Source organism: Ixodes scapularis, unplaced genomic scaffold (genome assembly GCF_016920785.2).
Source record: "Ixodes scapularis isolate PalLabHiFi unplaced genomic scaffold, ASM1692078v2 PGA_scaffold7__128_contigs__length_106722199, whole genome shotgun sequence".
NCBI lineage: Eukaryota > Metazoa > Arthropoda > Arachnida > Ixodida > Ixodidae > Ixodes > Ixodes scapularis.
The window spans coordinates 58,255,339-58,274,035 of NW_024609882.1; the positions used below are offsets into that span (position 1 = coordinate 58,255,339).

The 18,697-nt window shown below is 50.2% G+C and overlaps 1 long non-coding RNA gene across 2 annotated transcripts; it reads left to right on the forward strand.

The window, feature by feature from the left end:
- The first annotated feature begins 11,949 nt into the window (after window positions 1–11,949).
- Window positions 11,950–18,176, forward strand: LOC121833108. Of its 2 annotated transcripts, XR_006076562.1 has the most exons (4): window positions 11,950–12,143; window positions 12,753–12,899; window positions 13,477–13,631; window positions 18,050–18,176. It is a non-coding gene; the product is annotated as an uncharacterized LOC121833108 (long non-coding RNA). The 2 variants fall into 2 exon arrangements; XR_006076561.1 differs by lacking the exon at window positions 11,950–12,143 and having other exon boundaries at window positions 12,633–12,899; window positions 18,050–18,147.
- The last annotated feature ends 521 nt before the right edge of the window (window positions 18,177–18,697 follow it).

Sequence of the window (18,697 nt, forward strand, 5' to 3'; positions counted from 1 at the left end):
AATAAAAATCTACGTCTGCTTCTTCGAATCGAACCGTGGCCCTTTACGCGGAACCAAGCACGATAACCGTTAGGCCACGGGCGCGCGCGACATTATTCCGCCTTTAAAAAAAACCCATCGTCCCGATGCAGCACAAAACAAAAAACAAATCCATAACAAAAGGACAGTAAAATTGTGAGCAACAGTTCACTCTTTGACGAGAGTCCAAAGTTCTATCGTTCGCAATACGGCTAGAGCCGGACGACGTGCACCACCTCGGGTCGCGGCTGGCGTCTTGCAGATGGGCGCGTTCCGTCAGGAAGAACTTCGTAGCTTAAATCGCCGAGGCGTCGGATGATCTTGTAGAGTCCGAAATAGCGTTTCAGAAGCTTCTCGCTGAGACCGCAGAGCCGTTTCGGTGTCTACACTCATACCCGGTCTCCGGGTTAAAAGTGGATGTCCCGGCGCCGAAGGTTATACCGCCGTGAGTCGACTCGCTGTTGGTCTTGAATCTTCATCCTTGCCAGTTGACGAGCTTCCTCCGTGCGTTGAGAGATCTGATGAGCGTCGTCGTTTCCATTGTCGGTTGGCACGTGGGGCGGCATGGTGTCGAGCATCGTGATAACCGCTCAACCGTGTACCAGTTGGAACGGCGCAATTCCCGTGTTTTGTTCAACTTCTCTGTTGTACGCAAACATGACGTATACGACAACACCTCGTCCCACGTCTTGTGCTCTACATCGACGAACATGAAGATTATGTCGGCGATCGCCTTGCTGAGCCGCTCCGTTGGCCCGTTGGTCTGCTGATGATAAGCGCTGGTTCGGCGATGGCTGGTGTGACTGAGCCGAACTACCTCTTGAGTCAGCTGTGCCATGAAAGATGACCCTCGATCTGTGATCAGCACTTCAGGTGCGCCGTGTCGAAGGAGAATGGAATTAAACGAAAAACTTGGCGACTTCAATCGCTGTTCACGATGGAAGGGCTTTCGTCTCGGCGTATCGTGTAAGACGATCGGTCGCGACCCTAATCCACCGCTTTCCTTGCGTCGACGAAGGGAACGGCTCAAGCAAATTCATTCCGACCTGCTGGAAGGGCGTAGTCGGGATTTCGACTGCAGGAATCCTGCTGGCTTCGTCGGAGGCTTCTTACGTCCTTGGCACTCATGGCACGACCATGTCTACAGATGGACGGTTTTCGGGAGTATCGGGAAATAGTACTTGTCACGAATTTGGGCGAGCGTCCTTCTCTAGCCAAGGTGTCCAGCCGTCCGGTCGTCATGGCATTCATGAAAGATTTCTTCTCGCAGGCTGGCAGGAACAACCAACAGCCAGGCAGGGTTGCTTGTTCGGAAGTTCTTGAAGAACACGCCTCGCCGGAGAACGAAGATTGACAAGTCTCGGGCCAAGGCTCCCTGATCTGAACTTCGTTGACCTTAGAGGTGGTCGATCATGACGCGAAGTTCATGGTGGTCTCGTTGAAGTGCTCCCATGTCGGTATCTGGAACTGCGCCGAGAAAACGGGCATCATCGTCGTCGTCGGCGCTGTCGGAAGGATATTCAACTGTGGCCCTAGACAAAGAGTAGGCGTCGTTATGCTTACAGCCAGACTTATGCACAATGGTTAAGTCGAATTCTTGCAGTCGAAGACTCCAGCGTGCGAGGCGTCCTGACAGGTCCTTGAGGTTGGCGAGCCAACAGAAAGCGTGGCGGTCCGTCACAACGCGGTACGGGGTCCTTTACAGGTACGGGAAGAACTTGGTTAACGCCCAGACGACAGCGAGACATTCCTTGCCACTCGTTGAGTATTTTTTCTCTGCCTTAGACAGTGGCTGGCTTCCGTAAGCGATCACCCTCTCTGCTCCGTCTTGTCTTTGGACGAGTACCGCGCCGACTTCGGCGTTGGTGGCGTCCGCGTGAATTTCTGTTTTCGCTGATGGATCGAAATGTCCCGGGATAGGGGTCGACTGGAGTCTTTCCTTCAGTTGGTTGAGAGCCTGTTCTTGCTCCTCAACCACCCCCCCCCCCCCCCCCGGAAGTTCAAGTCGTTTTTCGTCAGATGCGTGAGCGGTGCAGAAATCTTCGCAACATCGCGAACGCAACGTCTGTAGCAAGCGCACAGCCCAAAAAATCTTCGTACGGCTTTCTTGACTCATGGCTTCGGACATTCGGCGACAGCAGATGTCTTCGCAGGGTCAGGCCTTACACCCTGAGCACTCACGACATGGCCCTGGGATTTGAGCTTGCCGTAAGCGAACCGATATTTTGACTGCTTCAGTGTCAGTCCAGCATTCTGGATAGCCTGTAGCACGGCTCGCAAACCTCTCAGGCGCTCGTCGAAGTCGCTTGCGAATACCACGAAGTTGTCGAGATAGACGAGACAGGTTTGGCCACTTCAAGCCGGAAACAACGGTGTCCATTACGCACTGGAACGTCGCCGGTGCTTTGCACGGTCCGAACGACATCACTTTAAATTCGTACAGTCCGTCCGGCGTGACGAAGGCAGTCTTCTCAAGATCCGGTTTGTCGACCTCGATCTGCCAGTACCCACTCTTCAGGTCCATCGACGAAAAGTATCGGGCGTGGCGCAGCCGGTCTAGAGTGTCGTCGATGCGTGGCACCGGGTAGACGCCCTTTTAGAGCGCAGCTCTTAGGGGCCCGTTCCCGGCTTGAGTGGCGTCGGCGTCGGCGTCGCCGTCGGCGTCGACGTAACCAAGGTCACCCCAGGGTCACGCGGCCCCCACAAGTCATCCCAAGGTCACGTGACCGCCAACGTCACCCCAAGGTCACCTGACCCTCAAGTTCACCCTGAGGTCACGTGACCCCCAGAGGTCACGTGACCCCTCCCCCAGGGTCACGTGACGCCCCCCCAAAGTCACGTGACCACCCCTAGGGTCACGTGACCCCCCGCCGAGGTCACGTGACCTCCCCGATGACGTCATCGTCACTGATGACGTCACCGGCATCCGCATCGTCATCAACACTGATGACGTCATCAGTGACGTCGCTGATGACCTCACCGGCATCCGCATCGTCATCGTCATCATCACTGATGACGTCATCAGTGACGTCACTGATGACGTCACCGGCGTCCGCATCGTCATCATCATCACAGATGACATCATCAGTGACGTCGCTGATGACGTCACCGACATCCGCATCGTCATCGTCACCATCGCTGATGACGTCATCGGAGTCCGCATCGTCATCGTCACTGATGACGTCATCACGGGTCACGTGACCTTGGGGGGTCACGTGACCCCCTCCCCCAGGTCACTTCACCCCCCCCGGTACCCTTCCCTCCTCCTCCTCAAGAGCTGGGCTCTAATTCGGTGTTACAGGGAGTTGTAAACAGCTTTCACTTTTTTGTTACGGCGTTCAGTCTATAAGAGTCCACACAGAACAGAATAGTCCCGCCTTTCTTTTTCAGCAGGACTACCGGTGAAGCGAATGGACTGTTTAGGGGCTGGACGATGTCGTCCTCGTGCATTTCTTGGACCTGCTTCTGGATGACCTCTTTCTCTCTTTCAAAGAGACACGGTACGGCGATTGATGAAGAGAAAGCGCGTTGGGTCATCAGTAACAATTTGATGCCTCGGAAGCGTCGTTGGGTGCACCTTTGACGCGTGGAGAAGCATTCACTAAACTCGTCGACAAGGTCACTAAGTTGTCGTCGTTGTGGTGTAGGCAGGGTTTCATCGATGTCGAACTGTGAAGACAGCGTTGTTTTGGGTGGCCACGAAGAGAGGTCTTCTGATATTCCGGTGACTGCGGCTGAGTCCGGGAATTCTTCGGCGTGACCCACGACAGTGCCTTTCATAAGCTGCCGAGTATCCTGTCGGAAGTTCGTTACGAGTGACCACAGTGTGTCTGTTTTCGAGCTCCGCGATGTTTCTTGCAACACCGATCCCTCTTCCTAGAAGCAACTGGAGGCTTCCCTCGAGCATAACGTCGCCGCAGAAAGCCTCATTGATCCCGACGAGTACGAAAACACTTGACCGCGGCTGTTAGTTTACGGGGTTTGTGAGGACTCGGACCGCAGATGACGTCGCTTTGGGTTCGTTCGGTCGTAGAGCACGTTTTCGCAGCGTGAGCCTGTTTGCTTCGAGGTCGATGGCGGCGCCATACTCGAAGAGAAAATCCATTCCGAGGATAACATCCCTCGCACAGTCTTGCAGAACGGTGAACTTGAAAGGGCACGTCTCACCGTGAATCTCGACACGAGCAATGCTAATCCCGACTGGTGTGATGGGGTGCCCAACGGCGGTCCGTATCTGCGGGCTATCCCATGGTGTCGTCACTTACCGAAGGCGTTGGGAGAGCCTCCGACTCGAGACGGAGTAGTCTGCTCCGGTGTCGACGAGAGCCGACGCGTCGTGGCCGTAATCCTCGTTGGCTTCGACGGTACAGGGACGAATTCCGAGGGCAGGCCTTGAGTACGGGTGCTGGTCCAGGTTTTTGGTTCGTCAACGGGGATACGCTTTCCGGGACTTGAGAAATATGGAACTCCACAGATCGTCTGAGGGGTACGTTTCACTGGCATGTAACGTGGTATCCCGCACCTCTACCAAAATGTCACGAATGACAAATGATGAGGCGGCAAATAACGAAAGGAACTGATCGCTTAATGGGGCGAACTTGTGCTCAGAACAAAAGAGGAGAAGGTTAGCGTCGCAGGCGTCGATGTCGGCGAAGCAGCAGGACCGAGCGCTGGGGCGAAACTGACTCCGGCTCGCCCCGTGGAGCCCCTCATGTACACGCATAGGCTTTTGGGACATTCGGCGTAGAACATTCGGCACCTGAAACATTCGGACCTCAACTACACAACAGGGTTTTCGAATTTACAAGAATGTGAGAGTTACGAAGATAATAAAAATGTACGCCCGCTGCCTGTAATCGAACCGTGGCACTTTGCGTGGGAACAAAGCACCAGAAGCGTTAGGCCGCGGGCGTGCTGCCTACAGGGTCAGCTGCGGGAAAGGCACTATAATGGAAGCATTTTTCGAGGATCTCGTACCTGCGTTCTTCGTAGTTGGCAGGCTCATGGATTGAGCAGAGAGGGTGGGTCTTGTGTTGTCTTCAGGGTCTGGCAGAAGTATTCAAAAGTGTATTTGGAAATACAAATACTGGCATACGTGAAAACAGTAGCTAAAGTACTGTTACTCAAAGATATCTGTAAAAATGTATCACTACACGTATTGGAAATACATTTTAGAAGGATGCAAAGAGTTGTTGGAAATAAAAATACAGGAATACAATTTAGGGATGGCAGAAATACAAATACTAAAATACTGATACTACAATGCATTCTATATATTTGTTTGAGACGCCAACTGAGATGAAGTTTGAAGTTTAAGTGGAAGTTGTTGATTCCGAAATTACTTTCTTGCAACCTTGGTACTTTCTCGCGTTGAGGGCAGTGGTTCCGGATGAAGGAGAGTCTTCAGTGGGCTCAAAAAACGTTCCATCAAGAATCGACGATCCCTTGCCTGACATCCTGTTTGTCTGACGAGTGATGTAAAAAGACTTCGACCTTTAAATAAATTCCATATCACCTTAAATTCCATCAAAATGTCACCACGGTTCTGTCAAATAATGGCCCTGTCAGCAGTGATCACATGACGTCACGGTGCAATGAACTGGTACACTTGTATATGTAAGTCCGGCCTTGAACATAAAATTTTACCCATGCGGCTGTATTAAAAGACAATACGTACTTTTGTTGTAGGTGATCTCGTTGAAGATCGTGCAGGCAGTTGCATTTGAAACTTTCGAGAATAGTGGACCACTTGGAGCACTCTAGAACACATGTCTGATCTTCTGTTGCGGTTGAAAAAACGATAGGGTGGCATCGCGGTTGTGGCGGTCCTTCCTGCCGATCCGCCAACTGAATGACGTATGAATGGCAGCCCTCAAGTTTCGGCAAGCGTCATCCAGAGACTTCCGTGGATTGCGACCTGAGATTGCCGGCAGAGGTGGAGCGCTCTGTTGGATTTCAATAATTCGTCGGAGCGGCCTCGCTGGATACAGCACTTTGATGACTACCGCTACGCGTCTGGTATCAACGAGCGAAGTGAAGAGGCGCGAGCCCGTATCCTGCTATACTCCATGGGCAAACAGGCAAGAGACATTTTTGCAACGTTCGACGTAGCAGAAGCAGACGCAAAGAAATTGGACATCGTAAAAAAGAAGTTCGATGAATATTTCGTCAAGGAACGCAACGTCGTGTTCGAGAGCGCGTGCTTCCACCGTCAGCAACAAAAGAAGGGCGAGACGGTCGATCAGTTCCTCACGGCGCTGCACGTGCAGGCTGAACGCTGTGACTTCGGCGAAATGAAACAGCGGATGATTCGAGACCGATTCGTGGTTGGCCTTCTCGACGAGAAGCTCTCGGAATTCCTGCAGATGGATGCCAAGCTTACTCTTGCCCCTGCGACATCCAAGGTGAGACTGAAAGAAACCTTGCACGAGCAGCAACACACTCTCTGAGCAACCGATCCCCTGCCGTCCAAAGGTACCCACGACTCTGACCTGGATGTCGACGCTGTGCGCCGGCACTCCAAGCTGCCGGACAGGAAGAGCAATACTCCGGACGAATCTTCTCTCCAAAAGACGTGTCAGTTCTGCGATGGAGACCAGCACCAGTGGTCCCTGTGTCCTGTGAGGAGCCAAAAGTGCTTCAACTGCCAGAATAAGGGAAACTTCCGCCAGGTCTGCCGAAAGACATCTCGCATACCTCAAAAGAGGGTACCGGTTTCGGCCATAGACGAAGAGACTGGACACTTCTTTCTTGGAGCCCTAAACACAGAAGGTGCGAAAGCTAGATATACCTAAATAGTTCTCAATGGGGTACCAGTTTTTGCAAAGATTGACTCAGGCGCCGAGGTAACCGTAGTACCCTCAACCTTCCCAGGCATTCCAGGCCAGCTGAAAAAAGCTGACGTAGCATTAACGGGCGCGAGCGGACAGAGCCTAAATGTACTGGGAAAGTTCAGGACAAATTTTCAGTGGAAACATAGGCGTAGACTACGGGGGGGCATCGGGGCTCGTGCCACCCCTGGTGAGATCCTGAGGGGTGCCACCCCCCCACCCCCCCGGGCCCGGCCATGATCCGTACCGAGACGCTGTTTACGTGTCATGTAACGAGTTTCTAGTAGCATGAAAACAAAATATTGCCCATGTTGCCTTTATTGACAAAATACATGAAAAATGGAATCCCGCCTCAATAGGATCACTTCAACTACAGTCACCGATTCGCCGTCAGCTTAAGAAATTCTTAAAGCACGGAGACCATGTCACCTTATCATCGCTCCGAAGATGATGCCGTTAAGAACGCAGAACAATCGATTGCGAAGCATTAGGCGTGAACATAAAAATACACGCCCTGCGATTCTTTTTCTATTAGCGACGGGCGCGACTAAAAACGCCGCTGTGCTCGAAGTTCGCGATTGGCCAAACCATTGCATCCTGTATTCTGATAATTCCTGGCCAATCGCTGGTTCTCAGTGAGCCAAATACTGCCAAGTACTGCGAGGCAGAGTCAGATCCCTCCGATCGCGGCGAGGCCAATCCTGGTCGTCTCGTCGCGAAAGGAAACCATAAGGGGGCGACACCGAACATGAAGCCGGCACCACGTGGTTAAGCTCGAATACGCGACAGCTAGAAAAAGCGAGAGTGAGAGCGAGAGGGAGGGGAGGGGGGGTGCTTTTCCGCTTGCGCGGAAAAGCACCCCGCCCCCCTTTCCCGGAGAACTTCTCAGCCTGCCCCCTCCGGGAAAATTGAAAGTACGCCGCTGAGTGGAAAGAAAACCTTTCATTCCATACCGTGTACGTAGTCAGCCCACTGCGCCACGTCTTGATTGGGTTGCCAGCGATTGAGTCCTTGGGGGTCGTGAAGTTTGAAGACGGCATTTCGGAGGATGAAGATCACTTTGAAGTGCTGTACCCCCAGATGTTTCGTAACCTAGGCACAATTCCCGGCGAATACACTATCCGCCTGGTTCCCGACGCTAGACCATTTGCAATAAGCACAACTAGGCGGATTCCGATCTCGCTGCGTGATGCGGTGAAATGCGAAATTGAGAAAATGGTAGAGAGGGGGATAATCCGTCGGGTTGAGGGACCTATAGAGTGGTGCGCGGGAATAGTGCCTGTGCTCAAACCGTCCGGAGATGTAAGAATATGTGTCTATCTCACCCAATTGAACAGGAGCGTGAGAAGGGAGAGATTTGTTCTTCCCACAGTAGATCAAACGCTAGGTTTGCTCGCTGATGCGTTTTTTTTTTCAAAGTTCGATGCAAACTCAGTGTTTCATCAAATAAAGTTATCAAAGGACTGCCAGGATATCACGACTTTTATCACGCCGTATGGAAGGTACTGCTTTCCCAGGCTTCCATTCGGTATAAGCTCTGCGGCAGAATACTTCCAGAAGCGAATGTCAGAAATTCTGGAGGGTGTTCCTGGAGTTGTTAACCTTATGGATGACGTGTTGATTTTCTGGAAGACAGCTGAGACGAAACAGAAGAGCTTTACACTTTCTTCCTTCTGGTTCCTTCCACCAGAACGGCGGTTCGTACGACTTTCCCGTAGGAGATAAGGAAGACACCGACAGTTCGGACAAAAGTCTAGACGGCAGTACGCGAAGTAACATTGTTGTTGGACCTGCTTCAGGCGCTGCAAGGGTACGTCAGGCTTATGTGACCAGGTCAGGATGAATTGTGTGCAAGCCTGCCAGGCTGGGTTTTGAAGATTGGTAAGGAATTTAATCTCTAACAGAGGTTTTGTCAAATACTCTGCACCATATACGTTTTTGTCCGTGTTGTTGTTCGACAGCTAATGTGCTATTTCAACTTCACCAGGTTCTCTGTACATATTGTAAATTACTCTGTAATGTGTTTAAAGTTGGCCAGATGTTTTGTATAAATTTTAAATTACTTTGTGATGTGTTTAACCTTGGCTATCTGTTTCGTGTATGTTGTAAATTACCCTGCTTTGAAAAAAAGGGAGATGTGGTGATTGTTGAGTGACCCACGTGCGACCTGGCTGGCACGAGACACGTGCGGACGGCTCAAAAGGAACGCACGAGATAAAGACATTTCTTCTGCCTGGAAGCCTGGACTGGATGGTCGCTCATTTCACAGCTGTTGTGGGCACCCCAACCTAGGAAATTTGATAGTTGTCTTGCAGAGGTTAATTGGTCTGAACTTGTTGGTTGTAGAGTTGGGACAATCCCGGTCGGTATGTGAGTCCCGAGGTAGCTGTCATATTGGCGTCGTTGAGAGCCTTCGCCTCCACAGTCTACAGCGTAAGCGTCGTTACCCAGGTACTCTTGCGCTGCGTATGTTCCACGACTTTTGCAGATGACGACGATGATGTCGTAGACTCTTGAAGTTGTTTTTTTCCCAGCTGGATTTTGTGCTACCGCCCAGCTGGGAAAGCTTGGCGGGGGACCGAGAGGCGAAAAGTTTCTCTCAGAGTTTTTTTTTGCTTTCCGTTTCGAGAATCATGACCATTGTTCGCTGATTTGTCCCTTGGGCGCGGTATCTTGCGTCGCTTGCTGGTCGCCTGGTGGTGTGTGGCGACCCGGGGGAGTCGAGACTTTGTTTCTCTCTTTCTCGTGATGGCGGTTTCCATGACGCGAATTCAATATTTTTATGACATTGCGTCGTGCTCGCCACCACAGTTGCAATAGCGTGGGGCTTCTTCCTGTCAATTCGTTCAGCCATGCACTGTTTGTCGCATCGACCGCAGCGTTTTGTGATTTGGGCAGTTATCTGCCTATGGCCAAACCTGGGGCAGTTGATGCTGGGAACCGGTTTTGGTCTGTAAGGCATCGCAGGGACGCGGAGGGATCCCTCATGTACCATATGCGGTAATTGCATGCCATTGAAGGTGACGAGGACCGAAGGGTTTGTTTCCTCAAGTCATCTGTTGGTAAAAACTGTTGCTTCTTTGCACAACATCAGTGATTCGAGTTTATTGTCAGTGAAGTCTACTGACACTTGGATGATACCGCCAATCGACTCTGTGGGGCGACAAATCTAGGGCCTCACTGACACTTTGCCTAACTTTAGAAAGGTGCATCAGTTCCCCAGGAATTGTTTTTACGTCAATTGCAGTGAAGTCTGCAACGTTTTGCATGCGGAGCCCGGCACCATTAAAATCAGTACGGTCGCGCGTCGTTGCAGTTATTAAAGCGGCCATGAAACAATTTTTATACTTTTCCCTTTCAGCTTTAATCCTCAACTCAAAGGCGAATTGAGAAATCACGTCGTCGTTATAAGCTTGGGCACCGGTGCGATGACATCTTGCATCCATTGTGCTTCTTAAGCACACCATGGAACTTTTCATACGCAAGTAGGGGGGATCGCATGCCGAGTGGTCTAGCGCACACCAGCTCGGAGCACGTGGAGCGAAAGCTCGCGCTGCAGAACCCAGGGATCCTGGGTTCGAGCCCCACCCCTGCCCGTTTCGATCTGGATGAGCATCGTACCGGCTTTCGGTCGTGTATCACTACTGCGTGGTGCACGTTAAAGACCCAGGCTAGCGGTTGTACCGCACTGGCTAAATTTCTCATCTACAGCTGGGAGACTCGTCGCCCCTGTGAGGCAGACCAATTTCTACACTGTTAGCGAAAATGTAGTATTACGCCTGTTTACACCCCATTTTCACTCGTTAGCATATTTTTACACGCTCTGCTAGTGATAAATCGTCAAAAAATTACTTGGGGTAGTAAAAATTGGTGTTTCGATTTCGGTTTACACGACTTGGCGTGTAAGCAACACTGAAAACACCCTCGTCCAACACGAGCGTTTCGTCGCAGTAAGGTTGCAACGCCTATTGGCTGAGAGAAAAAAGCAAAAACAAGCAAAACAACACAAACAGGAAGTGACAAAAATTTTTGTTTTGTTTGTTTTTCTTTCTTCCAAGTTTACTTTTTGTTTTTACTTTTTGTTCCTCCAAGTGTTTGTTGGGCGCTTTTCGGAGCGGTCGCGTCGGTTCCAGCGGTCTTTCTTTTTATAATGCAATTAAATGCAAAGGTGCAAGCGAGCTGGATTGTATTATACGTACATTGTCGTGTTATGTGCCGCTGTATTGCCGAGTGGAGTTGGTCGTGATATTCAATGCTTGGGAACGAGCGTCGGCAGTCAAGTCCACAGCGCATTCAGCGCATTCATGCAAGGCCCCATCTCGCCACATGGAGGCCCGTGGGACGCTTGTTCGGAACGTAAAGGGTCAGTGGAATTTACCTACTGGTAGCGTTCGATCGTCGATTCGACACCGCTGTGGTTCAGGTAGCGTCGGGGACAAAGAAGATAATAGAGATAATCAATGGGAGTGGCATGTTGCTCCCGAGTGCCGCCTGCGCCGCATTTGCATGTTGGGAATGTCAGCTTTTGACGAGCTCGTGCAGTCACAAAAGCGTTCTGTCGAAAGACGGGATTTACAAACAGATCAGGCTTCGCGAATGGCCCTCCCGGCGCGTTGAATTTGTGGCGGGTAATAATGTTACTGTACATCCTGGTAGGCCTGCGATGGTGTTTTCTGCACAGATATTGTATTCTGCCTCGTGGTACATTCACACCTGCAGCAGAACTGCTAAGCGATTCTGCTACAGGTTAATGGCGAAGAGTTGTGCTCTTCCATCATGTGCATGTTAAAGTGACAACAAATAAGTACCTCTCTGTTCTACTTCTCCTTTGGTACTCAAATGGTTGTATTTTCTACTGCATTTTGTTCAGAAAGCCACTGTGAGACAGGCATCATTATTGATGTATACTATCCAAAATAATGCTTTAGCATGAGACGAGGTAGCAGAAATACTTCTATATGTGCCTGCTTTTTGTGTTTTTGCAAGACAAGGTAACAGAAATACTTCTTTATGTGCCTGCTTTTTATGTTTTTGCAATTCACCGGCTAGACCACTCTTCTCATGGTTATTGTTTTGTTGGGTGCAAAATATTCGATCCCAGGTGTCCGATGCTTGCGGCTGATGGCTTCTACCTACGTGCATCAAACAGTGGGCCTGCACCTTCGCCGAGACAGCAGTAAAACAGTTCTGGGTAACTGCTGCGACTGGGTCACCGATGCCGTTCCACTTCCTGCACTGCACTCCACGTGGGTCAAAGGGGCAGTGCATGCCTTCTATGGGTTGTTGCAAGCCATAGTGAGTTTGGCTTGTAGTCACGTCATGAGAGTGAAATGCTTGTCACCTGAGTGACGTCAGTGGGGGAGGGGGTGGGGGGGGCACCGCCGCCGCTGCCGTTGGTGGGGCTATGACCGGTGGTCTGCGATCACAGACCACCAAGCACCATTGCACTGTTCCTGGATGAACTAGCCACTCTTGAGGAAGAACAGGGTGCTTTGGGAAGAGCTATAGTGTCCGCTTTTTCACTAGCTCCCGCTGTCGCCACAGACATTTTGTCGAAAGGAGCAACATCTATGAATGAGTAGACGGCGCTGATGGCCGCAAGGGGCATCGCTTCTGACCGATGGGGTCAAAATAGTCCCGTTTCAACAGAGGTGCCTCTTGGGATATTGTACAACACAGGAAATAAAGGGCCCGAAAGTTTTCTACCTTGACGAGGTGTGGGTTATGGCAGGACGACTGGACTGGTCATGGGTGGCGTGCCTGAGAGTGGGACAGGAGACGGCTGTTATATACCAACTTTAGACTTCATTCACCCCTTAACTGACAGGGCACTGGAGGCTACATGCTTGGTGAACCAGCCGATTGTCAGTCTTGCATCACTTATCGTGCCCCTTTCTTATACAGATGTGCAGGTCGGACATGAGGCAATAAAAGCTTGGCCCACCAACCACATGGCTCCTACCGCCCTGTCAACGTAGGGATGAACGGAGCGCAGGGGCGGCAGAGTTGGTGGGGTCTGCTGAGTGCTTCTGGCGTAGCAGCTCGGTAGTGGTGAGTTACTAGAGCACAAAATGCAATACCGCACTTTACTCTGAATGTTGCGAGCCATCGGAGCCAATCCAGTGCCGAAGGTGTGTCACGTGGCCTGTCCGTTGGGTGCAACGGCACGTTGAGCACAGTGTCATCTGGCAGCGACAAAGTGTCACAGCTTTCTGGACAAGCGGCGATAATCAAGAATGAAACGTGCCCTACATCTAGCTAGCTTCGAGAGTTGCACATCGCAGTCTCAAACGAAACGGCAATATCAGTCAACAAGACCGAGTACCGCTTCACGACGGGAGTGAGCCCGCCTCACACCCATCCAAAACAGCGTGAAACTGGCAAACAATATTCTAACCCTAAAATTAACTTGGGCTGTTCGTACAGAAGGAGCACGCTTCAGAGAAAGAGTCGTGTGGGCATTCTTTTGTTCCGCAAGGCGTGCCTAGCCTTCAAATTTCTTGCGTTTGTTCTGATCAAGCTTTTGCGCAAACAGTTTTTTTCCAGTGTATCGTTCAACAAAAAGTTACAGATGTTTTGTACTGAGCTGGTTACAGGAACTAATGCCATCTGTAAATATCTCTTACAGCCGTGCTGTTTGAAGTCATCACAGATATAAACTACACGTTGCAGCAACTCACAATCGCATTCCTGCCCGTCATGTCGAACAGCGGAGCGCTAATTTCAGTTTGAGGTCTGCACTCTTACTACAATGCAGATGGTGACAGCATCAGGCTGCACTCGGTAAGTTAGTTTGAGACCGGTTCTTTGTGTGGCACTCCGCGAGTGCGGTGCACTCTGGGAAATGACTCACATAATGCCAGTGCGTTTGAAACGAGCTTGTTATAAGGCCCGCTACTCATGGGATAAGTTACTCGTATAGTTTTTGGGCAGCTGATGAGTTATTTCCCCCTCCACAGCGACACGCATTGCTGGTTTTGGGTACGACTTGAAACCGACGAGCAGCTCCGACAACTCTAACGTGTTCGAAGCGGCAGGAGCAGTTCAGGGACACAATATTTCCACGTGACCTCCCTTGCAGTAGTGGTGATGGTGCGTTCAGTAGCGGCTCCCTCAGCTCCGAATGGAGTAACTCGACTTGGAGTTCTCGGTGCATTTTAGAACACCTTCGAAAAATCCCAAAGGCTTTTTTTATGTGGATGTCATCTCTGTTGGATTTTTCACTAGCCACTGTTGTTAAACTTCCAGAACTCTATGTGCCAAGAAATTGAGAGAGAGGAGGGGATGAGAGTGCAGGGATGTCAAAACGCAGAGCTCCGATGGAACGATTAGTGGGTAGACCTAAAGCTAACTGCCTTTGTCTGTACTGCACATGCAGAACGTCGGTGTCCAGCGTTTCGCATTTGCATTCGAATGCGTTTGACGAGTGCAGTGGAGATAAAGGCAGCCTTTGTTTCTGCCGCACTCGTTGAACACGTTCGACTGCAGAACGTAGGCGTCCAGTGTTTGGCTCTCGCATTGAAATGTCCTCGACGAGTGCAGTGGAGACAAAGGCACTTAGCTTTAGGTGTACCCACCAATCCTTCTAACCAGAGCTTGGGTGTCCTGACGTCCCCGCGTGCTCTCTTCCACTCTTCTCCCTCATTTTCTTGGCACATGCATCATGGGCAGATTTTAAGGATGGGGGGACCAGGGCCCCCAAGGTTAATTTTTTTCAGTGGAAAATCTACATATGCCAGCTTTTGTTAGGAAGAAATGATTAGTGGCTTCCATCCATACTCGAGAACCGAACTAAACGCAATACACTACTTCCATAAATTCCTGCATGCTACACGGCGCGCGTTGCACTCTGGGAACTGGTTAGCCAGGGAGGAGAGTGGCATGGTTTCGGTTTCGATCGACACGTCGACAAGAGATACACAGAGCGTGGACCATAAACGGCCGTAATCTCATATTTTCTGGTATCGAGAGCGTCATTTGTGGTCTCTAAACTAACCTAAATGGCCAGACCTCGAATCTTTAGCGCAAGTCCAAGATGTATAGCTTGTCTTAACGCATGCTTGTTGTATTTTTGTACTTGAGCCTTTTTGTTAGCGTTTCGAGGTATGTGGACGAGCCAGTGCTGGGAGTCTCGAGGCTGCGAAGCTCGGGGATCTTGCTTGTATACGAATCAACAAGCTGTAGCAACCGATAAGTATGCATACATCGAGCTCGCGCCTTTACATTAGTGTTGTTGATCAGGAAGTTTTTTTGTTGTTTTTTTCATGCGCCCATAGACGAAATATAACTTTTTGCAATTACTGTTTTTCTTAATACGCCTGAGTATGCAATGTAAAACTCTGACGCGCCATTGAAAAGCTCCATTCGAACACACTTCTCATCTCTTATCTGTACTTCCCCGCAGCACTGCACGAAGTGCACTGGACGGGCATGAATTCTGCGCTGCGTTGAACGAACAAAATTATTCAAAGCGCATTTGACGGTTGCTAATAGCCATAATATTTATTATGTGTTTGCTTTCTTCCTGACCGAGTATGCCGAGATAATTTCAGACACACCGTTCCGGCACAGATCTTGGGCGTTAGTAAAAGCTCGTCCAAGAAGGCTGAGTGAGGAGTTGGGGACGCTTGTTAGGGCCTCCGTCGTAGCTAGCCGATCTTAGCGTATGCGAAAACTTAATCTTCTATCAGCATAAAATTTGAGTGTGAGATATGTGATGACACGAGGAAGACATCACAGTAACTTTTGTGCAGTAGTGACGTTAAATTTATTGTGTTTCCTTAAAAGTTAATGCGCCAACGCTGGGCTTAAAAGGCAACTCCGGCCAAAACTCAAAATGAAATAAATTACTGGTATTGCTGTAGTGACACAAAATACGACTCCGGCCAAAATATTACGTCCGTAGGACGCCGCATTCTCAACTAATGCCGATAACAAAAATGCGACCCGCCGCAAGCCGCTGCGCCTTAGCGGGCGGCCAGCGGGTTGCCGATCGCTAAAGCAACATTGGGCTGTGACGTCCGTATCGTTCTCTTTTTTTCCTCCGGTGTGGGCGTTGCGCGGAGTGCGCTTCTTTGAGCCGCTACCACCACTACTTCGGCTTGTGATTGGCGTGTTTAGCCGTTGCTTTTATCTGTAGCCCGTGTAGCTTCGGTATAGCCTTTTGTTTATTTGCTTGTGAGGACTTTAAGACTTGTTTTAGCGAGCAACTCGGTGCGCCCAAGACTGCCCAGCTGTTCCTCGAAAGATGACGAGTGCAACTTGTAGCGCTGTGGACCGCTCAAACAACCCTCTGCGCAACACGTAGGTGTTTTTTCACAAGTGTCCGACGGACTGGAAATTGGAGAAGGTCTGGGTGAATGCTGTTGGACGAGTGGACTTTGGACTTCGGCTTTTACGCACCCGAGGAAAAAAGAACGAAAAGCAGTCGTGTTCAGCCCAGTACACGTGTGTTCGGGCGCCGCGGCCCGCGCCGGAGCCTCAAACCTTCGTGTCTGGGACTGACCCGCAGCGCGAAAGCGAGAGGGCCCCCAGTACGTCACTGGCAGCGCGGCGTAAAGCAACGCCGCTCCATCCACGAAGCCCAGATGACAATTTAGGCCTAAAGACAAGTACGGAAGACCACACACACGGCGACAGCCGCCGAGTAGGGCACCGAACGAGTTCACTTGTTTTCCAGTCGCTAGCTTTTGGGTATACAAGCGACGAGTACAGCATAGCGCATGCACGGCGGTGGCCGCCGAGTACAGCACCGGACGAGTTCACGGGTTTTCCAGTCGCTAGCTTTTGGTTATACGCACTAACTCTTGCTACATATGGTCGATAACTACCACGTATACAGAATTAAAACAAAATCAGCTCAAACAACAGAGGTAGGTGGCGCTCGGCCTGCGTATTCGTTGAACGAGGACGATCGTGACGTCACGTTCACATAGCGGCTGATTTCCACTGTTGCCGGAGCCTCGGGCGGCTAGTTTCGGTTTTGTTGGCCGCGCCCGAAACAAAACTTTCAGGCGTCGATATCTTTAAAACTACGCACAATAACGAGAAAAAAATTACACCTTGCAACTCAGGGATGCTGACTGCACTAAAAACAGTCATAATCCCAAAGTCGACAGTATGGACCGGAGTTGCCCTTTAACTTTGATACTCCTGTGATGATGTGGCTTGCTTTTCGCCCAATGAAGTAACAAGAAGCGTACGTTTGGCAAACAAAATATGTGTAGGGCTCAGGGTGACCAAATTTCAGTTGTAGTTCACTGGTACTGGACGGGATTACTGACACTGAGCTCAAAGATGCACTCGTGGGGTGAGGTGACTAAGCCACGTCTTACTACGCTTGCATACGCACATATAATATCCGGTGTTTCTGGAACCAAGGAAAGTGCCCCGGTCTTCGTTTTGTATCGCTCGAGAATGAGTGTATTGCACATTCGTAAAAAAAGTCAGATAATCGAAAACACGAGGAGCGTATTCGGCCGCGGCGTGATAGCATGAGATGAAGCTGCTCAGTAGAAACCGAAACTAAGAGGCCAACTAGTTCCCAGAGGGCACTGCGTGGTATTTCGCCGCGATGGGGCACGTCGGTTTTGGCAGAAGTCTATTGCAACGCCGTCATTTCTCCCACAGCAGCCACTAAGGAAACTACACGGCTACGCTTAGTGGTTCCGTCAAGTCGCCGAAGAGTTAGTGGCGCTAAAGTTCCTGTGTAGGCTCCCTACGGGAGACAGAGTTGCGTGTTCATCCCCGTAGCGCCGTCTTTCCTGCACGGCATAAGGAGCCGGCGAATGGCAGCCTGGTGCGCTCAAAAGCAGGGGAATGTATGCCAGGGTGCGTGCAATGTGTACTTTCGTGCACGGCATTTGAGTCTGCTCCTCACATGATCGCATCTCGGTGAGTAGCGGTGCGGCGGTACGTGGAAAAAAGTCGTGCAACTATGGCTCCTGTAAAGAGCCTATACAGGAACTCTACGTGGCGCCATCTCGCAGGGCCATTTCGCAGTAGCTATATAGAACAACTTGCATGTTTTAATTCGTCGCAAAAGGGTGGCGCTGTTATCGTATTTAGTTTGGTCTCGGTGGACGCCAGCGTTCCAGGTTCCAAGAGCGAGTTTTCCAACTGAGCGTTTTCCTTGCATGTTCGGCTCAGATACTGGTTCCTGTTGACATGATGGACTCCTTTGTTCTCTGCATTCATCATAGGTTACCGTCGTGAATCATGGACCAAGACTGCACTCTTAGGCCCACTCCCTTTTGGTGGATCAGGTCTTGCCACCTTCCCCTTTCGTGGTTTCCTGTCGTATTTAAATAAATTCTCATATTTTTTTCTGATGGTGGTGCATACCTCTTGCCACACTTGACAAAATAGTGTGGTGAATCCATGCCACGGATTACTGTAAAGCCGAAAAGTTCGATGGAAAGACGATAGATATACCCCGTTTAATATTTCCGGAGTTTTTCAGCCTATCATTGCATCGGCTTTTGACCATTCACACTTACACGGAAAGGCAATCGGCAAGGGCTTCCAAGTCTGCGTTCTGTTTGCATTTAATTACTGAAACAAGGTTTATAGACATTACCAAGTGTATTTCGGCACAACTAAAGGTTCAAACTTTAGGCCATTTTGTTGCCATGATTTTAAGTTTCTGCTAAGGTGAATATGTGCTCTTTACATTAATTAAAATGAAAAAAAAAAAAACTGATAACATTTGTCCTCGGAGTTTTTACAGAAGACCCATCGCTATCACCATCACTATTTTGATTTTTCCAAGATGGCCGTTTTGCTTCGTGAACGTTCCGTGATTTCGGCGATTTACGCGACTTACGAACAGCACTGCCTAATTGGTACGT